This window comes from Chamaea fasciata, unplaced genomic scaffold (assembly GCF_029207755.1).
Source record: "Chamaea fasciata isolate MVZ Bird 193981 ecotype frontalis unplaced genomic scaffold, bChaFas1.0.hap1 SCAF_5, whole genome shotgun sequence".
In the NCBI taxonomy this organism is placed as follows: domain Eukaryota; kingdom Metazoa; phylum Chordata; class Aves; order Passeriformes; family Sylviidae; genus Chamaea; species Chamaea fasciata.
This window is the reverse complement of record NW_027094090.1, coordinates 37,696,072-37,723,454: the sequence shown is the minus strand read 5'-3', so window position 1 is coordinate 37,723,454 and position 27,383 is coordinate 37,696,072.

Genomic DNA, 27,383 nt, shown 5'->3' with positions numbered 1-27,383 from the left:
TAGATCCAAATAGAAGGCAGATCAGAAATGCAAAATAGCAAAAGGAGCCACATGTAGCTGTATTACTCTTTTAAAGAAGCAATACAGGAAGACCCACAACATTGGGGTTATGGTCATTCTAAATCTTAAAGCTATCTCTTATGAGGCTTGAGCACTTCAAATCTACGATTATGAACTCCTTGCTTACCAAGCCATGGGTTTTCCTACACATAGGCAGCTGCCAAAATTGGGAAGGAGGCAGTAGGTAACCTTTGCAAGAAATTGGGTGGGAAAAAACCCAAGAGTGAATTTAAAACATTAAATATTTAAATATTAACCATGAGTATTTATCTCCTTCTCAAATTTGCTGCTTGGCAAGAATGAAGCGTCTCAGAGTTCTACTGGTGAGATAGGTGGTTAATGAGGAACCTGGTCCAACTTCTCTCATGCACCCTAAGTGGATGAAAGCCAGTTTCTGTAGTGGTGAGAGAGACCCTACATCCTGCCTGTGAAAGCTATAGCACTGTTCAGACATCAACCTATCATCCTGTGTTAAGATGGGAGAATTCGTGTGTGACCCCCAACAGAGGCTACTGTCTTTGGCACTCCACTGGAGAGTGATATAATTTCACCCTATCACTCCTCTGGGGGATATTTTTTTAAATTGCTTTGGCTCCAAAGTAATGTATGTTTTTCTGAAGATAATACATTTATGCAAATGGATGACAGCTTGAATCTATGTGCATTTGTTTTGCAGTGGTATTTCAAGTGCTTGTCAAATGCATGGCAAAGAAGGTGTTTGTAATGAAGGAAGAATAAATGAAAAAACTTGGCAGCAGTAGCCTCAAATTGTGAGACTTTTGCAGACATAAACCTTACATTTTTTTCAGCAAAATCAGTAAAATCATTGTAGTGACCTGCCTTTTAGTGAAATATCTTATGCTACAGTCTTACTTGCTTCCAGAAGGAATCACTGGAGTTATATGGAGAAAGTCTATTGTGATTGTCTTGCTGTTTCATTTCTCAAAGTGTTGTTGACTTTCAGGTTCCCCGTCTTCTCCTTTGATCCTAAAGAATATCAACAATCTGTAGACTTGGCACCTTCGTAGCAGCCAGCTGGTAGGAAATCTCCCAAATACTGATACTGAGAAATCTAGCCTGATTCCTTCACATGCTGTCCATTCAATTCATTAAGATATATATTCCTTAAAACATCTGTTTGGAAGTGCCCATTATATGTATGAAACAGGTCATATGCAATGCTCCTAAGAAGTCTTATTTATCTATGACATTGCTTCGGTGGTGACAGAAGGAAAGACAATGGAGGTTTAGACGTAATATTAATTAGAAAGCTGATTAATGAATTTGACACCTTTATCTGAAAGACAGGAATATATTTCTGTGTAGTTCTACTTGTGTTGCAAGCACAACGGACATCTGAAATATAGTATTCTGGGGACAGCATTAACATGCTTTTTTTCAGTGGTGGTTTTTGTGAAATTAAGACTACCTAGGGTAGGTGAAGTTTTTCAGAATATGAAGAGGATGAAGTGAAAAGCATGGGCAGAAAGAACAGCAAAATATGAAAGGTTGCAAAATTGTCTTCCACCCTGTAGCCTGTTATTCTGCAGTAAAGAGGCTGGCTAAGAGAGGAGCCTGGCCTCTCTGATGCATTATGACAGAGGAAAAAAGAGATATGTGTTCTGTTTATCTGCCATGAATCAACAAGAAAGAGGTCAGCAGGAACATGAAATGAATTTTTATGAGAATGTTGGACATCAAAAATTGCTTGCTCTCTCTTGCCTGGATTATCACTCCAGGTTTTCTTTCTGTATTTATGGTTTTGACTTCTACTGGGAACAATTAAAAAGGAACAACGAGCCTCTGCTGTCCCGACATAAAATGTGCAATAAAATCTAGCCTCTGGAAGAAAAGCTTATAATCCTTCAGGGAGAAAATACATCCCCCTGATAATTGCAATGGCAGAGCATTCAGGACCCTCTGAGGATATGAGGCATGAGATTATAGATCTAATAAAAATGTCTGTAAAATAGAAAGTAATTGAGATGTTTTAGAATATATTCAGCAACTATGAAGGGACACAATAGGACAAAAAGATATCAGTCTGCTTGAAATAACAGAATCAGCAGCCTTGCAGTGTTTCCATCAAGGACAATAGCGTGGGTTTGGGGGGTTTTTTCTGTACTATACCTTGGAGGAGTTTTCGGTTTTTAAAAGCACAATAGTGCCAGAGCAGGTTCTGTCAAACATGAATAATTGAATTTGAACTGAAATGCAGAGACTCTGAAAACACAACTGAAGACTTTGGAAAACACTCAGAAAATGTACAGGCTAGGTTTGCTGCTCCTGGTCTCATATCACTAAACTTGGCCTACCTCCGCTGAGAGCACTGAAGTTCTGCTGGTGCAAAATTTCAGCAGATACCTGTGAATCAGGCCCAGTATTTGCAGGGGTCTTTCTTAACTAAAAGGATCAGTGTGTATCTTTCCAAACATTGGTGTTGACATTATCATAATATTAATATCAATTAAATTACTTAAGACTTCCATTAATCCATGCTCTGAGATCATCATCTGCTCTTCTCTTTTGCTCCAGTGACAAGTCGCCACTTTCTGATTGTGCTTATTGCCTTAGGCACTAATGAACCTCAATGCTTTCTCCAAGGGCACAGTGCAGATTACTGAAGCCTAATGACTTCTTAAGTTGTTTATTCCTCAAAGAGCTCACCAATGTGGTCCTGCTCTCTGCCAGTACCCTTGTCTTAACCTGGCAGCAATCTCAATAGATAGGTTAAGAAATAAAAAGAGGAACGGACGAGGTGCAAATTAAGGAGTGGAGGGGAACGTGCGAAGCCAGGAAAAGATCCTTGAATGGAAAGAAAATAATATGAGTCTGTAAAGCTTTGGAGGAAATAGAGAGAATTGCAGACAAACCATTACAACAGGCAGCAAATGGTAGAGAAAGAAGGGTACTAAAGAGGAAAAGAAGGGTGGCTAGGGAAAGAATATGGGTTATCTCAGCCATGTTCCCTAGAAGTTTTCTTTTTCATAAAGTATTTGTTAATCTTAAAGGCACTGCTTTATAATTTTTCAGTTGTACTAAATCTTCTGCTACAGAATGTAAACAGCCTGCAGGCTGGAGCAAGGGAACAAGGCCATGGGGTCTCATGCACCTGAAGTGCAATACTAGCCATAATTTTTTCTTTCTCTGTGATTGAGCAGTGTTTGACTTCTAGCTTAGCTGACTTTGAAATGACAAGAATAGCATCAAAGCTTTGGCCTGTTTCTAGTGTTTCAAATCCCACGCACTCAAAAATGGAAAAGAATATACTTTCTTCCCCAGGGCTTTGCAGATAGAGGGTATTTCCAAAAACAATACATAGAGAATCAGAAAATCAGGCAACAGAACCTCCTTTCTAACCAAGCAGCTGCTGTTAAAACTGAAGACTGTATGCACAGTGTGCCATTAGTGCCATTGCTAAGAGTGGCTTTACACTCCACATGTACCCCCTTGAAAAGAAAGCCCCACGCAGACAATTCCTTGTATATATATCTAAGTCTGCATTTCTTACTCTCCCACACTATGAATACAAAACCGATTTATTTAAAGATCAATTTACTCCTGCTGGATAGTCCTTATTTCACCTGGATGATATCTGGTAAGTGGTTCAAGACACCTGAGATGCAGAAAACATCCTGTTGTGTCAGAAAAAGGCCTGTGTGTTTGTCTGATTTGAAAATTCATTGACTATTGATGACTCAGGGTATCTTTACGAACAAAAATCAGTGCAGTATGCCACTAGAAGGCTAATCATTATCCAGTCCAGCCTTCCAAAAATGTACAGCAGTTTGTTTTCTAGGCTCAGTGGTTCATGAGAGCTTGAAGATTAAAATCACATTACTTTCACTAACATCCTCTCTGCTTGCATTGATTCACTAGTTCTGACCCAATTTAAGTGGCTGCTGCCTCCAAGTGATTTATGTTTGAAACAATGCCATGTTTCATCTGAAAACATATAGTCACAGCTTCCAAGCTATGTGAAGCATTCATCTCCAACTCCAGCACTTTGTGGAAGTACTGGCTCCAAAGCTAATTCAGGATTTTAAAGGTATGGGTGAGAATTATTACAATTGTACAATTTCCAAGGTCGCTATTATTAACCATATTCAATTTTTTCAGAAATTTTCTGTTGAGACTGTTCGGTAGTCTTCTAACCAGACAGAGCAGCATATATGTAAATAAGAGAAAATTGGAGAGCAGCAGATAAATAAGAAAATTAAACAGAAAGGAAGACACAATATCTGTGAGCTTTCAGGGGGTGAGGAAGCAGGTGGGACTGGGAAAGAGGCTCTGCATCACCAAATTCAACTCCCTGCAATCACACTGTCATGGCACCGACATCTGGATCAGATACATCCTCAGTGTATCTTCTCTCTCACCTAAACCTCACACCACAGAGCAATCTCTGAGACCATGTAACAGCTGCAAAACCATTAATGCAAAAGGCAAAAAGTCTCAAAAATTACACCATGGCATCACTTTTAGGAGAACATAAGAGAGGCACAGCACTGCCATTAGTGAAACGTCCGTGGAGAATGTCTGACAGATGGACACAGCACTATGCCCTATAGGAAATTTAACCCTCAAATAAACACCAAAACTGACAATTAGTTTGGTCCTGGGAATATGAGCAAGATATTGCAGCCAGCAACCTGAGAGATTTGTCAGACTGTGGTCCTGACCCAGCTCTTGTTGTGGCCAATCCTATTACATGTCAGAGAAAGTGGATCACAGACCTTTCTCTGTGCCAATACCTGGTGGTAGCATTGCCAAATATCCGCTACAACAGAGGATATCAGTAATAACAAGCTCAACTTCTCTGGCATATATGAGACAGCACTTTCCCTCATTTGTCCTCTGCTTACCTGCTCAAGGTCAGACCTGAGAATTGCTTCTCCCAGAAGCCTAGCAAGTGACTGGGAGATTTGTGCATCAGCCCCTAAAACCTGACTCAATCACATGATCAATGCAGTGACTACTGTGCTGTCCCTACACCTGACCTGACCCAGTCCAGAAGGAGCTCACCCTCTCCTCTGTAGATCCTCAGCTGTGAGGCCTTCAATGTGTAAAACTGAAATAATAAACTTAATCTCTCTGTTCACTTACACTATTATATCCAGACAGCTGAGGATTCAAATTCATCCAAGCAGCGTATCCTCATATTCACCCAAACGCCAGTCTGAAGACCATCTACCTCAAAGGCTTCTCTCTTCTCCTACTGAGAATACCCCTCTTCCAACAGATCTAGCTCCAGCTCCAGTCAAATTCTAGCCAGATAACCATCAACAGTAGCAAAAAACAACAGAATCCCTTTCCATTTCCCTAAATTTGAAAATGCAGAAGACTCAAGCACTCCAGCCTAATCTAGGCTAATTTCTGCTTCTCTAACTGGTGGTGTTCAAACAAGGCCAAGAGAGATGAGGTCATTGGTCATAATTATAAAGAGAAATAGCATCAGTGCACAAACAATCCATTTTCCAACTGCACCTGCAGTGAAATCCCAGCCCTCTTCAACAGTGCCAATATTTTCACTAAAGATAATTCCTATCTTAGAATTAATTTGCAGACAGAACCAAAGCAGAAGTATTACTCAAGTAACTGAACCACAGGAAACGATAATGCTATAGAAGAGGGTAGTTTAATTATAAGGATTTTAGGTATTTATATTTTATCTCAAAAATATCAGTAATGTAAAGATACAATTTCATTTGACTTTGTTTGTTCAGTTTTAAATATTTTCACCATCCTATCTCCAACTAACTTGCTAGTCATTAAATAAATGTATCTGGTCTCACTAGATTGTTTGTTTTACCAAATTCACCAAGTAAATTTACTGAGTAGTTTCAGTGTAGCAGAACGGGAGTCAGTACCATGTTATCCCATTGGGGACCAGCATATAGCATCAGCAGGAACTTAGTGCCATTTGCAAGTCTAATAAATCCTGTAGCTCCAGCTGAAGGTAGCCCAGTTCCACCAGTTCTGAGTTTCAAAGAGACATGTGAGTTTGATTTGGGGAAGGGGGAGAAAGGGGTAATCAATCTTGACTGGTCAAAAAGAGCTGATGGCACACTTCCTCAAGGACTTTTGTGACTGACTCTGCCCTGACAATGACTTGTGCTCAGTAGGACCACAGAAAGGAATCTACATTGAAAAGTCTGCTAGACATACTGCCTTGTCACTGAATGGAGATGAGAATCTGACAATGCAACAGGAAAATAGGACTGAATAAGAAAGGAGTAAGTTGTAGACTGAAAGTGAAACTTTCCATCTTAATACACTCTGGAGGACTCAAATAAGTGTTTTCTAATTAGCTTGCATTTCGCTTGACATATTTATGGCTGTCGCAGCACAAGTAGACCAATATACAGGGCTTTTTATTAAAGGGTCTCCAGAGAAAAGCATCCAAACCTGCCAGCAACCATGTTTCAAAGGTTTAACCTCTCTAAACCTTTATGGTTCGGTTAAAGTTCTTCCTTCACATGTGCCAAATACATCATTCTGCCAAGTGAACTGTAAGATTGACTTAGGCAATTACCTTCTCTATTTAACATGCAATTGCATTCCTTCTTATTTGTGGTCAGTTTTGTATTATTTCATCATAAATCTTGCCTAATTATATAAAGATATGGTAACACAAATGCTAAACCTAACTATTGATTTACAGAAAGCAGATGTAGCAAGCAGACACTGTGTTCATGACCAGAAGATCACTATACATTGAGGCATGAGTAATCCACACAGCATCTAACCTGAGCAGATGTGCCGTGCTACAGCTTGGTTTTCTGACCTGTGCTGTGTTACACAGGTCCCTTTGCTGCAGAGTAAACTTGGGTGCTTGCTGGATGAACCTGCAAGCAGTTTGGCAATCACAGAACCTGCATGTCCTCACCTTTATCTGAAACTGCAGCAAGTTCTTCTCTAAACGCCCTTTCTATCTGACAGCACAAATGATGAATAGAGTTTTGCTTTAAGAAAATTCTGAAAGAGCAGGAATTAACATAAAATAAAAGGTAGTTTAAACTTCTACATGGATGGGATCTGATGGCCTGTCTGAAGCTGCGCAATACAGCGTTAGCAGCATCTGGAAGGACATAAGATTATCTATACTACCTGTCTTTCTCTATAACACTGATGCAAATAAATAGCAGTGCTTGTCAGAGTCTGAATGCCTTTCTTACTGGGATCTTAAAACCTAGCACCTCCTGCTGCAAAGCAGCAGCTAAAAAAGCAGTGTCCAAGTCTGTACTCTGCTTTATCTACTGCACTGGTGTCATCACTCCCATAATTTTTCTCTAAATAGCGAGGTGCTTAATTGGACTGGAAAAACTGGATCTTGCTTGAATTTCTTTTTCCTCATCAGCTGGGAGAACTAGTTTGATTTTCATGCTCCTAATTTTGGTGGCTTTTGTTTGTCCAGTACAAGAGGTTGAGACTTCCAATACTACCCTAACAACCTCTCTCTCTTTTTTCCCTTTTCTTGAGGTTTAGTGTAACTTGATTCTAGCAATGAATTTTCAGGTCATCAACCTACATGTCACCAACCTCCTGGCCACTCAGTCCAGCATTTTCCTGACAGACCCCTGCCTAACTATCCATGTCCATCTTGGTTGCTCAAAATTTTTTTTAGCATTGACTAGCTACCAAGCAAATGAGCCAGCTGCATGTTTTACCCTCCAAGTGAACATTTTTCAGCCTGTTTGTTTTCCTGTTCTTCACTGAACTGGGATAGAATGATGTTAAGATATTTGTATCTGGCACGAATTAACAAGTACCACCCATCAGAGCTGCTAAATGTAACCTTGGTTTTATCCCACAGAGGGATTCAGGGATTTTTTTTTTTCATGTAGCCCCCATGCCTTCCTTCACAATTGTTCCTTCTTTTTCCCCTTTGGAAGAGCACCATCTTTTTATCATTTGCTTTCAGCCAGAGGTTCCCTAAGGGAATCCCTCAGCTATTTCCTTGGATGTGTCCCTTGTGTCTATAAAGCACACTGGAGCATGATGTAGCAGTGCTGACTTGGAATCAGCTGAACAGAGCTCAGCTCCATTCCTGAAGGTGTCACTCACTTGGCTCTGCTGAGAAACGAGAAACATTAAATCCCAGGCAAAAGGCACAGAGATGCCACTTCCTTTATTTCCAACTCCTAAAATGTGCATTGTGTATCTTTTTCCCTAGTACTCCTACCCTTTTTTTTGCTTACACATGTATTTTGAGCAACTGTATATGAAAACATGCTTTGAGTATTGTCACTATGCTAACTATTCTGAAACAAGTTTGTATATATTGCAAATATATTTTGTATATATTATATATATCTTTCTCTAAACTGAAATCCTACTTTTTTCTTGATTTGTGTGGGGTGGGTTTTTTTTTTTTCTCAATCTCTTCATGGATTGTCAACATTTAATCTTACCCAAAGTGGAATATGTCCTTCTCTTGCATGTGTCACAATGAACATCCTGAGTCATCTGACAAGGAAATTAGGAAAGTTCGTTAACTTTTCTTCCACTGCTTATGTTCAAGCAAAGGTGAAATGAAAATGCTTACAAAGTATACCTGTATACTGAGGGAGCTGAGGCTGTTTAGCCTGGAGAAAAGGAGATTCAGAGGTGACCTTATCACTCTCTACATCTTCCTGAAAGGTGGTTGTACTCAGGTGGGGTCGGTCTCTTTCTCCAGGCAGCAACTGACAGAACAAGAGGATACAATCTTAAGCTGCGTCAAGGGAAATATAAGTTGGATATTAGGAAAAAGTTTTTTACAGAAAGAGTGATAAAGTATTGGAATTGTCTGCCCAGGGAGGTGGTGGAGTCACCATCCCTGGATGTGTTTAAAGAAAGACTGGATGCGGCACTTGGTGCCATGGTTTAGTTGAGGTGTTAGCATGGGTTGGACTCAATGATCTTGAAGGTCTCTTCCAACCTAATAACTCTGTGATTCTGTGGTTCTGTAATTCTGTAGTGGTTTGACCTGGCTGAAAGACTGGTATCCATCAAAGCCACTCTGTCACTCCCCTCCTCAGTTGCACAGGGGAGAGAAAGTGGGAGAAAAGGCTCATGAGTTGAAATTAAGGATAGCAAGAGACCACTCACTGATTACAGGGAAAATATACTCCATTTAGGGAAATTAGCTGAATTTATTACTCATCAAAATCAGAGTAGGATAATGAGAAGTAAAATAAATCTTATAAACAGCTTCCCTCCACCTGTTCCTCCTTTCCAGGCTAAACTTTATTCCTGATTCTCTACCTCCTCCTACTCAGTGATGCAAGGTCACGGGAAATGGAAGTTACAGTCAGTTCATCACATGTTGTTTCTGCCACTGCTTCCTCTGCAGGGAAAGGAGTCCTTCCCCAGCTCCAGAATCCTCGACAAACTTGTCCAACATGAATCCTTCCCACGGGCTACAGTTCTTCATGAACTGCTCCAGCGTGGCTCCCTTTCATGGTGGAGTCCTTCAGGAACAGGCTACTCCAGTGTGGGTCTCCCACAGGGCCACAGGTCCTACCAGCAAACCTGCTCCAGTGTGGACTCCTCTTCCTAAGGGTCTGTCCCTGCCAGGAGCCTGTTCCTGCACGGTTTCCCACAAGGTCACAACACTATTTTGGGCATCCACCTGCCCCAGTGTGGGTCTCCTCCATGGGCTGCAGGTGGATCTCTGCTTCCCCATGGACCCCCATCAGCCACAGGAGGACGGCCTGCCTCCACCACAGGCTGCAGGGGAATCCCAGTTCTGGTGCTTGGAACATCTCCTCCCTCTCCTTCCTCACTGACTCTGGTACCTGCAGAGACTTTTTTCCCACAGTCTCACTCCTCTCTTCTCTGGTTGCATTTACTTCTGCTCAAGAATTTTACTTATGAAATATGTTATTACAGAGGCATTACTTCCATCACTGATTGGTTTGGCCATGGACAGCAGTGGGTCCGTCTTGGAGCCGGCTGGCATTGGCTCTGTTGGATATGGGGGAAGCTTCTTGCAGTTTCTCTCTGATGTCACCCCTGTAGCTCCTCAGGTCACAGTGAGGCCTGAGGGCAGGGGGGATGTAACTAAAGTCAGCCTCTCTGAGCCTCTATGCTCCCCTGCTGCCAGAGCACTTGCCATGCAAATGCTACACAATAACCAAACAAAACACACACACACACACAAATAAAAAATCAAAAGATACCTTTGTTCAGTGGTGACTCAATAAAAAAGAAATTATAGTAGATGTATGATAGCTAGATAAGATAAAAAATAATCCTTAGGCTGTGGAAGAAAATCAATGTAATCAAAATGAGCATGCTCAGTATCCATACATAATTAATATACCATTATTTGTACCGGGTAAATATTTTTCACTTAAACAAGAAGTTTCAGTCTTTCATTGCAAGGACTGGGCAAAATCCAAATTGCTTATTGACAAGCTGCAGTAACTATGTACAAACAAGAGATGAAAAATTTTTAGCTTGTCATTCATGATATATCCTAAAAACATAAAAATGAATCATTCTCAAGTAAGCCCTAGGCTGACTAAAGCTAAAAGGGGAATCTCACCCAAATTTCCATAAAATAATTTTTAAGAGGTGCCTAGAACTTTTATCTTTTGCAGTGGTTTAGTGCTCAATACTGGCACAGGAAGTCTGAACAGAAATTAAGGGTTGCTTCCTTGCAAAAAGGAATAATTGGGTAAGCATGAATGTTAATTTTTTAGGAGGAGGAAAGGAAGAGAAATGGATTTCAGGAAAGATCATCTGTTTTGCAAATTGAAACAAGTGTTTAAAAATTTTAATAAACTTAGGATCTTGGCAGCTAAAATTAAACACGTCTGTTGGTATGCAGTTTGGGAAATAACCTAGCAATTGAAGCTAAAACCCAGTAATAGTTCTGGAAAAATTGGATGGGTGAAACTGATATGAGACACAAAAGCAGAGAGAGAAGCTGTATGAGCACAGGGCAGGTGGTGACATCTCCATATGTGAGCAAATTGCTGGCTAAGGGGATTATGATGCTGCTTCCATCCTTTGGCTGTACAACATGACCAAGGAAAGGAAGTGCTGCTTGTATTGATAAGGCTACACCCTTTTATGCTAGTAATTTCCCTTTAGTTTTCCTTTCCTGTCAAAAAAACAGGCTGCAGCTATCAAATGCCCCCTAAGTTGATAAAGAAGGACCTCTAGTAATAGCTTGACCAAATAGTTTGCTTTTTTCTTCCTTGAAGTATAGAACACAAGGATTTGGTCATGCTGTTGCATGTATAGGTCTGGGTGATTGTGTGTGTACATACACACATATGCACACAGACTGGTCTATATTTTGATAATATTTTTTCAACTATACCAGACACATGTGAGTGCATTAAAGATAGCATCTTAATAAATTCTAGCCTTCCAGTCCTCTGCTTTGCTGATTATGGTCTTCTAAATTGCACATTTGAGGTGAATTGCCTTAAAAGTACTGCAGCTGGAGAAAAAAGGCAGGATGGGATAAAAAAACTCCCAATAATGTTCCATTAAAGCTGTTATCTCAAGTCTTGGAGTAATTTTATTTTTTTGTAAAATGCTTTATTATAACTCAGAGGCAATTTTCTACCCAGGTTAGAGAAATTACGTTGATTGTCATTTACCATGCAATACTGAATTGTGTTCATTAATGAAGTGCAATCCTGTAAATAACACAGGCATAGCTCATGAATACTATATACTTAGTTGGGGTCTCAGCTTGAAATGTCTCCCAGCTGACAGTGAAAGACAGACAACATTATCCTAGATGTAACCCCACTGAAGTGATACACCACAAATATCTTACTCTTTCATGCATTTAAGGGAATGGAAATAGTATCCTGAAAATGATCTAAACAATGTGCTAGTCTTTCATGCTTTCAGACCTGTGTCAATGATTCTCATAATGGCCTTGGTCTCCAAATAACTTTCGCTGTATGCTCTAAAGCATTTCCAGCCTGAGCACTGTTATTAAAATACTGAGACTTTCTTAGAGAAACTAATTTGCTATTTTCCTTATTATATTATATAGCTTAGGACATAAACACTTGCATGCCCTGGTAAAGGAGAAAATTGGAAAAGCTAGCACCATCCTGCAGCACAGAGTTTAAATTAAACGATATATATGGATAGTGTGCCTCAGAGACCTCTATTACCTCCTCAGTGGGGTCAAACAAGTACAGAAACTGTTGAGAGTTACAGTAACAAGAAACCAAATGTATTTTCAACAAGCAAGACAATAAAAGCATCTTTTATTAGCTATCTACAAATAATGTAAATTCCTATATATGACCCAGTAGAGAGGGATTTTCTGCCAAGATCATTGTTATAGAATAATTCAAGCTAGAAGTGCCCTCTGGAGGTCACCTAGTCCATTGGCCTCCTCAAAGAAGGCATAGCTAGAACAGATTGTTCAGAATCCCACCAAGGGTTAGTTAAGTATCTCCAAGGAAGGAGAGCCTGTAATCTTTGAGGATCCCTTTTCCTGTGCCTTATCACCTGGATCCCCAGCCTCAAAATCAAGCTTTTCAAAGCCTCTGAGTGACCGTGGCCATTCTGTGTCACAGTGACAGTTTGAAAGTCATCTTACACACAGTGGGCTCTACAAAATCAGAGAGGTCTCCAGTGATGCAATGGGTGGAGGTGGCTTAATCCTGTATCACCTTCTCAGCAGTGCTCCAATGCTGCTGAAGCACTTTGAGGCTCCAGGGAACTGCTGTGGGTAATGAGAGGTTAATGAGAGACCTCTCCTGGGGAAGGCAACTGCAGAACCACCATTGTTCACACATTGATCGTTTTGGCAACAAAATTAAAAATATAAAAATTAAGCCAGATATTTGTAGTGGAGATTTTAAAAAAGAAAACTCCACTTTGCAACCTTCTTCATAGCACAAAAATTGCCTGTATAAATTTTGGAACAAGCTTAATATTTAAATTTATGCAGTACCTTAATGCCAAAATACAAACACAGGGTTTATAAATACAATACGGAAAATATAAATATCTAATTATGTTGAATATTTGTATGGTACTTCTCATTCTCTAGATTGTCAGCTTGACTCTTTTGCCTTCATACATAGAAGCAAGTAAAACTTTAATAAAATGAACCAAAGTCCTAACCAATCACTTCTGCTAAGGATGTGAGTTCATGGGCACTCATTTCCATGTGGGCATCATGAAAATCTCAATAGTTATCATAGCCTTTTCTTTTGGCATACAGTTCACCAGAAACATTCAGACACTGATCATGCAAGAACTGAGGGCCTGTGGAAGGGCTTCTAGACACTTCAGTCCCTTGTGCCTACAGCAAACCTGTTGACTCAAGAATTGCTTTTCACCAGCTGATAATAGCCAATCTTTGTATGGCTTCACATAGCAGCCTTTTTCCTCTTGAGCCTGGGTGCTGACAAGAAACTTCACTGATTCTGGAGAATAGCTCAGCTCCTAGTGCAAGGATTTGAACATGGTTCTCTCTCTTGGTTACTCCTGAGGCTGAATGATGTAGCATTCCAGCCCAAACCCTCCTCTTCACAAGAGAACCTGGGTTATGGCTAATATCTGCATAATGGGAGTGGTACAAACATCTCATGCTTTGTCAAGCCACTGCTTTCATCCCTACAGATGGTTTGTTTCCAGCACAGATCTATCGGGCCACACCTCAGGGGGTGCAAGTGGACTGTAGCAGGCAATATCATCATGACTGAGCAACAGCATGGACTCCAGTGGAAGCTGAGCACTGAGCAGTCATGGACCTGGCCATTTGCACGTTCCCTATTCAGCATGCACACAGCTAGCAGCAGGCTGAAGAGTGCTCTCTCAGCCTACCACCATTCTCAGCCACAGTAAGTATTTCTTGGTTTTTATACACCAAGAAAGTTCTCTGGCTGATCCTAAAAAAAGAAAAAATGAGAAAAGGAAGAAAGGAGAAAAGGCAGAAAGGAGAAAATAAGAAGAAAAAAATTTAAAATATAAAAAGGAAAAAAATATAAATAAAAAAGGAAAAAGAAAGAGAAAAAAGAAATAAGCTACAACAACCACAGAATAAGGTAATTTCACTGGAATCTACCCCAGCAGAAACCCATCCTGAGAGACCTTCTCAGATTGTCCCTGCTTCCCAGCTTCTGGCACACCCCTCTTCACTATGTATGCCACACAATCAGTTTTCTGCCGAGGTGACTTTTTTCCTGGGATGTCCCACTGCAGCTGCTCCCTTTGATACCTTCCTTTCTACCTCTGGAGGCTCACAGGGCCCCAGGAGGGAAAAAGTTATGCAGGCTTCTACTTAGAAGCACAATGAGCCCTTTTCATCCCACTGTTCCTGCTACACTCCATTATCCTCTGCTTTTTGGCACAAGCGAACATCTGGTCCTTTTCTGTAACCAACATTTTCCAGAAGATTAGAGCAACTTCTCTTGTACTGATCTAGTGGCCAAAGGGGACAGCTAAAATGTGACATGGCAACATCTCCTGGTGAAAAGAAGTGCCTACAGGCACTAAATTTAAAGCTGTGTTTTAGTTGACTGAGTTACCAGATTGTGTTTAAGAGCAGCAGTGATACTTCTGGTAGACAGGAGGTTTTGGAACAGATACTGCTGTAGCAGAACAATTTGCATGTGATACTGGGTGAATGAATACAAAAGTCTAAACTCAGTTCTCCACCAATTAAAAGAATGAATCAAGACTAAAAGCCTTAACTATTGAGACCACTGTCTCTCTGGCTGTCTTTGGAAATGTTCCAGCAAGAGACTGGATTCACCCCATACAGTATGACTTCTCTGCTGTTAGCCACCCGATATTTCATTAAATAGTTTTCTTTCTCCAGTCTCTTCCTCTTTCATGGAATCGTAGAATAGTTTGAGTTGGGAGGACCTTTAAAGATCATCTAGTCAAAACTCCCTGCAATGAGCAGAGACAGCTTCAACTAGATCAGGCCGCTGATATTTGGTAAATATAAATTAAATACCTCCACTCTTACTTATATTTATCACAGCTTTGCTCCTCCGTGAAGAGGAGGTCACCGTGAGGTTCTCAAACACAACAATCTGGCATTTCATTGAAGATTAATGTAGTTATTTCTGTGAACTGTTCTCTGTGAGACTTCTGTGGTGCTAAGGAGGTCCTCTAAGTCAAATGTTCTACTTTTAACACAGCCCATATGCATCCCAAACAGAACCAAACCCATCCACTTATTAAGATCTAGCCAATAATTAAATATTTAGTAGCACAAAATTACATGTGCCTAAATAGTATTTTGTACCTTTCCAGAAATATAAAATAAAATTGAGACCTTCAGAAAATCAAGAAGTAAATGTGAAGCCTTAAATTTAATAACTCATCCAGACACCTCTTTTATAGGTGGAACATAAGAGGAACAGATGGAACATTAGAAAAATAGAGACTCAGTTCTTTATTTAGTTACATCAATAAATTATATTACCTTTTTCCAAACAGCACAATGCTGTCATAAAAGCATCTTTGCATTGGTTGGTGTGACAAAAATCATTCATTCCAAGTAAACATTTAATGGAAACATTTTTGTATTTGCTGGGTAAATACGACTAAGTTTTGCTGTCTGTTGACCACAAAATTGATTTTACCTCTTGAATTACAAATTTTCCCAGTTGAGCCCCAGCTTGTAATGACCAGCAAACCAGCTATGAAGCTTCCTCCCCTTAAAGTCATAGGCTGCCATAGGAGATCTTGCCAAGCTCCACATTATCTCCCTGTGTAATTACAGCTCTTTAGTTCAGTGGGGTGTGATTAGCTCAAGCTGTAACTCATTAAGTGCACTATAATTACAGTGCACTCAGCTTCACAGTTGGTTTTGACCTAGAAAGGGTGTGTTCCTGGGGTTATTTTAACAATCTGTTGGCAGTGCTCTTAGGCACTACCAAGCCTCGCAAGGAAAACATCTGAAATTCGACAGGCACTTGACAGTCTCATTAGTGGCTGCCAGTGCTAAACGTGTCTGGATATTTCTGAGTGTTCTGCATGTTGGTCTCATTCATGTGTCTTTACCTAACATTTCAAGATTATCTCTTCTTTTGGCAACAGATGCCCAGTGGGAAAAAAAAAAAGGTTTATTTATTAACTATGACATTGTTAATTTTTGAATAGAATAATCAAAAATATAAAAATGCAGTAAGTGCTGGAGTTGTAAAAGGCAGTAAAAATAACAAGCTTTTCACAGGAGAAGTCTCATTTTATGATAAGGAATTATATTTTAGTGCAATTAGGGCAGCAGATGCTTAATGCATGACCTGAAAACAATTAAACACAGTTTCCACAAAAATCTTTTATGACAGTTTGTCATTACAGATGTGTATAAAAGAGCAATATCATAGCCATCTTCAAAAGATTGTCCTCCATTTTTTGCATTTATTTTTAACCCTTTATTTGAATAAATCATTGCATCAATTTAACCACACCCATGAAGAAAAGCTGCCAATTCATTTCCGTTATGTTTGGTGGCCTAGTGACAAAAAGCCTTACCTGCTAGTGTCTTAGGTTTTGTAACCAAAAAGAAAAAAATACAGTATTCTATTCCATCTGTTGAAACCCACTTGGGGAGGTGTTTTTCTGTTGTAACTCCAGGAGGGAGGGTGCAACCACCTTTTGGAGTACAAGCCAGCTGTTAAAACCAAGTGGGGCATTGTTTCTTATCTCTGCTCACCCTCTCATTCCCCCTGTGGGGATATCTTTTGTTAATGGGCCATTAAAGCTCACCAATGACATGACACATTACATCATCCCATTGTGAGATGCTCTACCCAGGGAGGAGGAGCCAAACCATTTCCATCCAGATAAAAGGAGCCACAAGTGTGCCCAGACATGCGGTGTTCCCATGGGATTCCCAGAGGAAAACTGGACCCATTGCTGCACCCTTGGCTTCACAGGACCATCTCTGCTTCCAACAGAACCACTTCTGCTATTCCAGGAGGGCTTACTTTTGGACTGTTTCCAGCACCCTGACCAGCAGGGTGTCAGGTTGTATTTCTGACTCTGTCAGGGTTTTCTAGGATTTCTTGTTTGTTTGTTTGCTTGCTTATTCTGCTGTACTACAACATTTGTTTGTTTTTTATATATCCCTAGTAAAGAACTGCCATATCCATTCCCAAAATCTTTGCCTGACAGCCTTTATTTGCAAATTTATAATAATTTGGAAAAGGGAAGAGGGGGGCTTACATTCCAAGGGAGACTCCAATCTTCCCTGGCAGATACTTGTCTATCTAAACCAAGACAGCTAGTCACATCAAATATTCTCTTTTTTTCTGCGTTAAAAAGAGTCTTCCTGAAAATCTCTCCTCTCTTTCTTTCAAGAGGTGTTGTTTTCACCAGTTATTTCTGGACATATGAATGCTGATAAATTGTTTCTGCAAGACCAGAATTGCTTTTCACTTATTAATAAGCAAGAATTAATCATACAAACTATAGAGTAAAGACAAAATTAAATTGGACTTTTGTTTGATCAGTAGGGGAGGAGAATATTTCATTCAAAAAACTTGTGGAGGGCAGGGCAATGTTTTTAAATTACACATAATTAAGCACAATGGCCTGCAGTATTGTGACAGTTTTGTATGACCTTCTCTTGGAATTTTCTACCTTCAGGTGGCCAAAAGGGGTGCAGAAAAGCATCACTGGTATAAATGTGACTAAGAGTAGCCTGTAGCATAGTAGATAGACTACACTATTGTTGCAGAAAACAAACATTTCAGCTTTGATTCTGTGAAAAATACCCCTGCTCCACAAGAAATTCTGTTCCCATCAGGGGAGCATAGTGGAAGAACTCAGAAAAGTGGCTGCCAAAGATGTAACAGGTGGCTTTTTCTCAACAGTGGGTTAACTTCACTCTTTCATGTGCAAGACTGAGTTCTCTGAATTGCTCTGAAGTTCTGCTGCCACTTATGCCTCACTGTTCTGGTCTTTTAACCCAAAGGCCTGCAAGGCACCCCCAGCCAAAGCACGAAGAAACATCCCTCTTCTCTGAATGATGAAGGTGTCCCAGCAGATTAGCAGAGCACTGCTTGTGGCAGGCAGTATCTGTGTGAACAATGGACTACAAAGCCAAGGCACTGTGCTTTCTTACACAGAGAAATTGAAAGAAAACTATCAGTCAGGCCTGCTGAGGGAATCTGAAAGAGATGAAACTCAAGGACCTTCAAGAACTCCTTTTCTTTAGGCTCTGCATGCAACTGCCTGTTGTACAGCCTCCATGGCTAAACCATGCTGGTTAAAAGCACAGGGAAGATCATGTAATCTTCTAAAGTGACATTATTACAGATGGCAACTGTGGGAAGGATTCATTTACCATCCATCATTTACCACCAAATGCTGTGGCTACTCTTTACACATTGCAAAGCTTTTCTTACATGTCCCAAAGGGTTGTGTAATTCTAGCAAAAGCTTCTGCTGCTCTAGCCCAGGATAGTTGGCATTTGGGGAAGTTTTCCCAAGGTCTTGTCTGGTTAAATACGCATTTTATTAAAAGCCCAAGTCTGCTACTGTTTGCCACGGTGAGAGATGTTGTGGGCAGTCAGGGCAAAGTCTTGAGTCCTAAAAAATTAGGCAACAGAAATTTTATAGATTGACAGACTTGATTCAAAGTAAAAATACATCAGGCCTTTCTTTTTGTCCTCTTTTCATTTTTCCACTGTCACTTTTCTGAGACATTATTTCACAAATTCAGTTTCTACAAACATAAAACTGGTTATAAAAGCAGTTACTTCTTCATGAAACACTGCCCAGCTGATTTTATCACTAGAGGTCCTGCTAAAATAAATAAATGATTGTGCAGAAGAGGAGTGTTTCCTTCCAAGCAGAGGGTAGAACATATGTCATGAGCTAGTTACTAAAATACCTATGTGCACTAGTGTGGATGGATACACCAATCAGGTGGTATTCCAATGATTTTATTAACACTTTCTTTTATTATTATTATTATTTTCTAGTGGTATTTTAACTGTTCCAGATACAAAGTTAAGAAAAATAAATCTTGCAAATTAGAATTCCATAGATGTACTCTTCAAAGAAAACATTTAAATATGAGTTTTATCTTTGTGCAGGTGATTGCGCTGGAGTCAGCAGAAGTTTTGCAAGAGTGAAGTCAGCTTCTCAAATGTTTAGGACATGCCTAGTGAAGTCGTTTCTGCAACTCAGTTGCTGGGTCAGCAGAGTAGGATGTATGCAGCTTGATTCAAGTCTCTGTCTTGGTGTTTCCACGCAGAATCACAGAATCATCAAGGTTGGAAAGTACCTTTAATATCATCAATTTCCAACCATCCATCCAGGACAGTCACTGGTAACCACCGAACCACTAAACTACATCACCCCGCACCAGATCCAGACACCTCCTTAACACCTCCCGGGATTGTGACTCCAGCACTTCCCTGGGCAGCCCATTCCAATGCCTGACCACCCTAACAGTAAAAATCATTTTCTATTATCTATCATGATACTGACAGCAAAGAACTTAAGAAAAAAGAATAGATAATACAGTCTGCCTTTTAAAACTGGGCCAGCACACAGCAAATAAGATTTCCAAGGCAGGGAAACAAGAGAGCAAGAGGCAACATAAACCTGCAGCCCAGTGAAAAGAGAACTTGATTTGATTTGCCTTTCTCTCCTCACTAAGCTATGTGCAAGCTCTTCCTTGTCCCAAAAATTTAAAATTTTCTTCTCTGCTGTCACCCTCTAAAAGGCAGAGTGGGGAGGGAGGGCACTCAGAAGTCAGGTTAGGTGCCTAAGAGAAAAAGGGAGTTCATCCTGGGATTAGGAGAGAGCTGAATTCAGGAGCATTCCCTACAGTACGGTTTCTTCATGGCTGTGTTTCCCTCAGCCCATCTTATCAGCAGACAGGCTTGTTTTCATCCCATTTCTGACTCACCACACAGAGAGAAGTTGCTAACTTCCACGTGTGAATTTTAGGATCTGGCTCCAGCACTCAAGTTTTGTGCATCCAAATCAGTAAGAAGTAGCACATCAAAAAGGACATACTGTTTAATTACTGGGGTATCAGGGGCCAACTTCATGCCCTTTGGTCATCTGCCTAAAGTAACACTGCATCAAGGCCCTCAACACATGGCAATTACTGACAGCCACTCCTGCCCACCTGAGAGTAGAGAGTCATCTCAGACCTTCCTGGTCTGTTCTATTTCCCCCACATTTCTTTTCCTTTGCGTGAATATATCCATATTGCACTTATAAGGGAGGAAACAGCTTAGCATACCTGCTCTCATGCTTCTTCCTTTTTCTTTGTCACTCTTCTGAAATACATTCCAGCTCCTTACTCTGCTTGAACTGACTGGAATAATGAGGAGTCTTATTCAACATCTTGGCTGTTCTCTGCCTTATGTTTCACTTCTTAATGAGTGGAAAAGGTCAAATTACTAGTATAAATTCACTCCAGCAGCTGATCTGACTATCCACTCTTTCAGCCAGTGCTGCTTTACTTGGACCAATTACCTTCTTCTAATTCGCTTTTTCTTGCCAGTGTCAGTCTCTTGGTGCCTGACACCTTCTTACAGTTTCCACTAATACATCTCTATCCAGCAGCTCTGACCCAAAGGTGCCCCTCTGCCCTTTAGGAGAGTTCAAACATCTTCATTACATTACTGGAATCATTCTCTGGCTTTCTTCACTGTGAAATGTAGTCAGCCACTTTCCCCAAAGGGAGACTTCTCTCAGTCTGCTTTGGGAAGCGCATTTTCCTATGGCACAATGCAGACACATATTTGCTGTCTGCAGGGCTCAAAAGTTAACTCAGAAGTACAATGAAAGCATTGGAGGTGATAATTCCTCCCCCTCACCCCCCCCACCCCCCCCCAGCTGAGAATCACAAATGTAAGGAAAAGAAATGAATGAAAAGTACGGGTCCTTTTGTTAGACTACAATTTGAAGGGTCTTGTAATTTGACCCTCACTCTCTAAATCCTTGATCTGTCTATGGAAACACAAAAAAATCAGAAAGGGTTAAAAGTTACTGAGAGAGACACTTTTGTAGGTCATAATTAATTTTTTCATTGACTTTCTTTACTTACATTACACTTTCTTGTGCATGTCAGTTTTAGTCATGTGTCTGTAAGTTGAAATGAACAAACACTGCTCCTTATCTCTGCCACGAGGGTAGCAGCTATCCATCAGCGTCACATTAGGTTATTGGTCTGATTATTACAAACCCAAACTTGTGCCCTATAGAAGTATCCTTTTGAAAGATGTGCCCGTTATTTACTGACTACTTCTTGCAGACAATTGCTAGTTTAGAAGTAATTGTTCTTTTCAGGGATGCATGCCTCTTGCTTACTTTTCTAAGGTATTACCTATTTGGTACTCCTTGGAAACCCATGGCGATTCATCAGGAAATTTGCAAATTTGTAGATTTTAAAAGAGACCAAGAGGACCTCTCTGTTTAGACAGCAGTATAACAACATCATCAAGTGGATTATGTTGATTTAAACTGGTTTCTGATGTTAGGTTCACAGTGGATGATATAATTGATGCAAGACATTTATTGCCAAGTGGAAATTTACAGTCATAATAAAAACGAAATTAATAAGCATTTTTAAAGAAAAACAAAAACAAGAACAAGAACAAAAAAAGAAAAGGATTTTCACATAGTTCTACAATATGAAATGAGATTTCGATTACAGGGTGATGGGCTAAACAGGGATGACTCAGGTTATTAAACACATACACCTTCCTTTACTTGAGTAATTTGGTATTGGTTTCCAGTCAAGGAGAAAATATTAGTAGAATTTGGTGCTGCAAAAGCATAACAAACCTGGAGATGTAATTTTTTTAAGTCTAGAAAGGTCATTCAGGTGTGTGCTGAGAACACTACATTGCTCTTTATTGAACTGGGTAACACACACAAATTCTAGTCCCATCTGTACCAGACATCCAGAGATTAATATAGGACTGTAATATTATAGTTGTCATTTTAAAGTCTTTCCTCCAAAGATAAAAGAGCCTCAGAGTCATTAGTGAATGAGATCACATGCAGTATTCCACTGAAACAAGCTTTGCAAAGATGAAACACAGGAGCAGCAGCGAAAAGGACTCAGTTTCCACTTGCTTCGAGAGGTGTGGTGGAGCTGTGTGTCCATTTGTGGTTTCCTTTTATCAACAACCAGCAAAACACAATGGCTGCAGAAGGAGGTGCTTACACAATTGGAACTGGAAACCTCTCTCTGTTTTGGGCTGTATGGAGAGCTCTGTCCATCCCTGTTTTTTCTCAATCCCAGGCTATGTGCTCCTTAAGTCCTAAAGGACACATACATGGCCTAAGGGTTGGGCCTGGCACAAGGAACAAAGTTTCACTCCTGATGCCCAGAAGCAGTGCAGAAAAACAATCCTACACAGAAGTTAGCCATATAAACTGTATCTTTTTGGCAAGTCAGTAGCAAAACTAGAAACAGAATCCCATTTTTCTTCCACTTTTCTTCTACACAGGCACAATTAATTTAGATGTTCACTCCAAAGGAAACATATTTGAGAATGCTGAGGCTTTCCTCAGTACTGCTCTGTGTCCAGTGGAGTCAATGGATTGGCAGCAGGGATGAAATTTCTCTTGGTCTAATTCACAGTGCCTAATTAGACAGCTATTTGCTAAGGAGTCCATTTTCACTTATCGTTCTTACTCTTTTATTCTCCTCTTCCATTTCTGCAGTTAATCCTGTTCAGTCTTTCTGCAGGAGCTCTACAGAGGAAAAATAATGAAGTTACCAGTATGCTGTTAATTAAACTCCCTCCCTTTATTAATTGTGCCAGGAACACTCAGAAGTGAAGGCAGAATTTTTATGATTTTGTTGATGACGGAACATTGCCAGTTACTCTAAATTGTCAACAATATAAAACAAATCACAGGCATAACAGTGCTTCAACAATTAGTGTAGGAAGCTGGAGTGCAAACTCTTCTAGAAAGAACAGTTGAATGGGATACATATGAGGTGAAGTCCTGTAAGACTTCCTGTAGGAAGTTGCTGTTTCTGGTTTTAAAGCTGTTCTGTAATGCTTCATGACAGCTCTTGTCATCTTCATGTTTATTTTCCAGATATCCATCATATTTTTTATCATATAAAATATGATGAATGAACATATTTTAAATTACTTTCCTTTTCTCTGTCCTCTACCGCCTCAGTATCCAAATGTTTCAAGCAATATCTTTGCAGGTCTATTTTATTGCTAGTCCCTCTTTCTTGTCTCTTGTTCATCCTAATTTCCATTACTAGTTAATTATTTTGAATATTGTTTTCCATCTTATTTAGAAAGAGATTGTTGGTCTTTCATGCTTTCACAATGTCGTTTCTTTTCCTTAGGAGTAACTAATTTTTCTTGCATCCCAGACTCTTTTCTCAAAGTACAGGAAATTGTCAAATCCCTTATCCAGTTTTATACGGGTTCTAGCATTTGTCCTCTTCCAAAAACTCCCTTCTCCAGTGTTCTTTCTAGGCACCTTGCCCCTTTTCACCACTCTACTCCAACTCCCCATCACTCCCTGCTGTCCTCCAGTTCTTGTCCTGTTGCTGCCAGAATTGATGCAGTAGAAGGAGCCCGGAAAATCCCAAATAGGCCAGCTCTTTGCTCTCAGCTGTTTTATCAAGAACCACAGGGTGCTTTGCTGGAGCTGGATTTGCACCCCCTCCCCCCCAGCCAAGGAGAAGCAGGATCTGTCAACAAGAACCTGAGTTACCCTCGCCTTCAGGGCTGGTCATAACCCTTCCTAACCTGGATGTTCACATTACTCAAAAGAGGCTCTGAAGATCACCATGAAGGGTCAGACTATTACCCAACATGATAGTGAATCAAATTATGTTGACAGCATTCACTGCTGCATCACTCCAGCACAAGATTCACAATACCTCCCTACCAAACCACTTTCAGTTCTGCTCTCTTAAAAGAGTTTTGTTCTGCCCTACTCTATTCTTGATTTTTCACCTTTTTGGCTTCTGGAACTGCAGATGGGTGTGTCCCTATCCATTTATCTATCTTTGCTTCGTATCATTAGACTTAGCCTCTGACTTGCTCATAAAGAATCTTTCTGCTTCAGAGATGTGGTTCCTAATGCCAACCCATCATTTCAACACAATCAGATAATATCCCAATTCTTGCAGTCATTTACAGATAAAAGTAGCATTAGGAAGTAAGGGTTTGGCTTTTTATTCATGCATCATAGTACCTAGGGAAAAGTAAGAATGAGTACTCCACATTTTCTGTGAGTCACCAATAATTTCTCTATGAAACATGGAGATGTTGAATGTAGCTGTGCCAGGGAGGCTGGTGTGAGAAGGAAGTATGGAGACAATCTCCAGTCTTCCTCCCATGTGGCTGATATAGAACTGACAAGGTGAAGCATCAAGGAAAGGAGAGCCTATATGGAAACCATGAACTACCAAAGTGCATGCACAGGTGAAAGATTAACAAATTCTAGAACTGTGACCCAGGCCTGAGGTAAGATCACTAAATCAATAGATATTTTTGTGTGTGTTTATTATTCCCAGATCACTTCCTCTACTAGCTCTGAAATCTTCTTACCATCTCCAGTACTATTCCACCTTCCAAAGCACAAGAAACTATCTGCCTCCATTCTCCACTCCCTCTGCACCATGCAGAGAGGTCAGCTGTGCTTGTGGATTTAGGGGTGTGCAACTGAGGGAATAACTGGCCATCTTGCAGATAGTTATGCCCAGAAGATGCATCAAATTTGCCTTCACTTTCCTCCTTCTCCTTATTCCCAGATCTCAGGGCAGTAAATTGCTTTTGATTTGCTGCCCCAGCAAGTCTGACCAGCAAGTACAGCAAAAAGGAATCAAGGCTCTGCCCTCTGCCTGGCTACCCTTGGTGAGGGGAATCATATAAACAGCTCTGAACATTCAGGTGTCAGGTCTCAATAGAACTCTTAAGGTTGTAGGTGAGCTTCTCAACTTCCAGGACTAGTACATGGCTTTAACCACGGTCTAATTCTGAGTTTTACCCTAATCTGCAGGGCTCTGAAGCTGTTAATTCCTGATGCTTGCCTGCCAGCTCCCAGCAGCACCAGTACGCAACAGAAGGCTCCAAATGTTGCTCTCACTGACAGTGAGAGCAGCAAAATCTTCTGGGGCATATTAGTACTGCTGATAGGTGGGAAGACAACAGATGGAAAATAGGTTTTAAAGCTCTGGGAACATCCACGATGCTCCAGGGACTGCAGATGGCTGGGAATGAACACAGTAAAAGCTGCAGCAAAATTATTCAGGGTGTCTTACTGTCCTAGAGTTGAAGGAGTGATTTGGCTACTTTGTAAACAACGCCCGTGACAGATGGTTGAATATCTATCTGTTCAGAGGTTGCTAATAGAAGTGCTATGGCAAACCTTGAATTCTGCTAATCCACAAATTCTAAACCTGCACAAAAGGTACACGGTAATGTTAACTCAGAAGCCAAACAGCCTAAATAAAACCGACACATCTGGAGACATGAATTGGTATTTCCTTACTCTTATTTAATGTGGTTCATTTGAAGAACAAGAAATATATGACAGCTGATTTTTTAAGTGACATTCTGTCTGCTCCACTGACCTTGATTTTGAATAGAATGTATGAATTAATACAGAGCCACACTGCATTCAATCCTCTCCTTACTTCTACCTTCTCAGAGAGGGGGAAAAGTTCTTGAATCCTCATCTATTTAAAATTCTGCTTGTATTGAGAGAGCACAGGCAGAAGAATTAACTTGCATTGTAGGGTTTCACAGCTGGGCTACAATCTGAGGAAGACACAAGCTGGTAGCAGAGCAGGGAACTGCACCTGCCCATCAATTCTAATGGATTGACTTGAAGAATAAGACATCAGATGAGAAATGTGAGAGAATTGGACTCTGAAAAAAATTATTTGACCACATACTTCTGTAGCTGAAAAACATTCTATTTATTTATCATTAAAAAAATCAAGCAAGACAATAAAAAACAACTTTGGCACATACTGAATGAGTGTCAGATAACTTGTTGCTGTTCCCAGTGGAAGTACACCCTTCCTACTTGGGCTATTAAAAGAAGTTTCTAGACCCTAAAACAAAAATTTCAATAACAAAACAAGAATGAATTGTTATCACTAAGAAACCTAAAGTGCAGTGTTTGCCAGAAGATGAGATCTTAGGAGCTATTTCAAAGTTGAACTAAAAGGATGTATTTAGATCAAGAGTTCATGCTTACAGTCCATTTCCTAGTCATCATTCTAACTCTTCTCTATCGTATCTGAGCACCTAATAAAGACAAATTCATACAAAGAATATAACCTTATCTCTTAAGGGCATTGTATCAATTTTTCAGGTAGAAAGTTGAAAAACTCACTGATGAGTGACTTGCCAAAAGGTGTACAGAGAAAAAGATATCGATGCCTGGAGTTTAAACCCTGCTGCCTTACCAAGCAGCTGCTTTACCACATAGTGGTGAATCGTGAAAGTTCTGGCTTCTTTTTCTGCCAAGGTCAGGATTAATAGCACGAGAGATGAAGTTTGGGTTCAGACTTAGATGTTTATTAATTCTTATCTATACTCCAGCCTCACAAGTCGTGAGTTCTGCAGTACCTCTAGTCAACAAGGTGCAAAGTGGAGTACCTGTCTATCTCTACAAGGTCTTTTCAAGGACAATGCGTCCACCTAAATTATTTTTACTTTAAACCCAATAACTACCACTTGAAGTCCACGATGTACACTTTATTAACCAATTACGGAAAACCACCCAAACCCATGAAGAAGAAAGTGAAAAAAAAAGAACAACTAACCTCCACCCTAAATTCTCCGTCTTACTCCATATATAATTACTATATACCAAAATCTTAAAATCTAAGTTTCCAGAATTCCAACAGTGAATGAAGACTTTAAAAGCATCTGTAGCAAATTATTATTTTCTCACATTATTTAAACAATTTACTAGAGTAAGTAGCATAGTCAAGCATCATAGGAGTAGCCATATGATGTCATTTGAAAGGTCTATCTACTGCAGTATCCTTCATCAGTGGCTGAAAACAGATGTTGAGAGCTGTCACAAAAGCTGGAATATCCTTCTACTACCCTTCTACTCAGCACATTTGCTTGTCTGAACTTCCTCAACTGCATGTCAAAGCTATCTGGAAAAACTCCGTGGGCTTTCATACGTTTTGTGGAGAAGGTATGACAATTCAGCTGTAGATTAAATCTGAGCTACATGGACTATTGCTAGCTGTGCTGCCAGGTGACTTCCACATCTCTTCCATCAGAAGACATTATTTATTTTCTTATCTGACTCCATCAGATTTTTCAGGGATCTACAAGTAAAAAAAAGGCTGGATGTTGCTTCTTTAGAGAACAGGTTTTGGGTCATTCAACTTGCTGT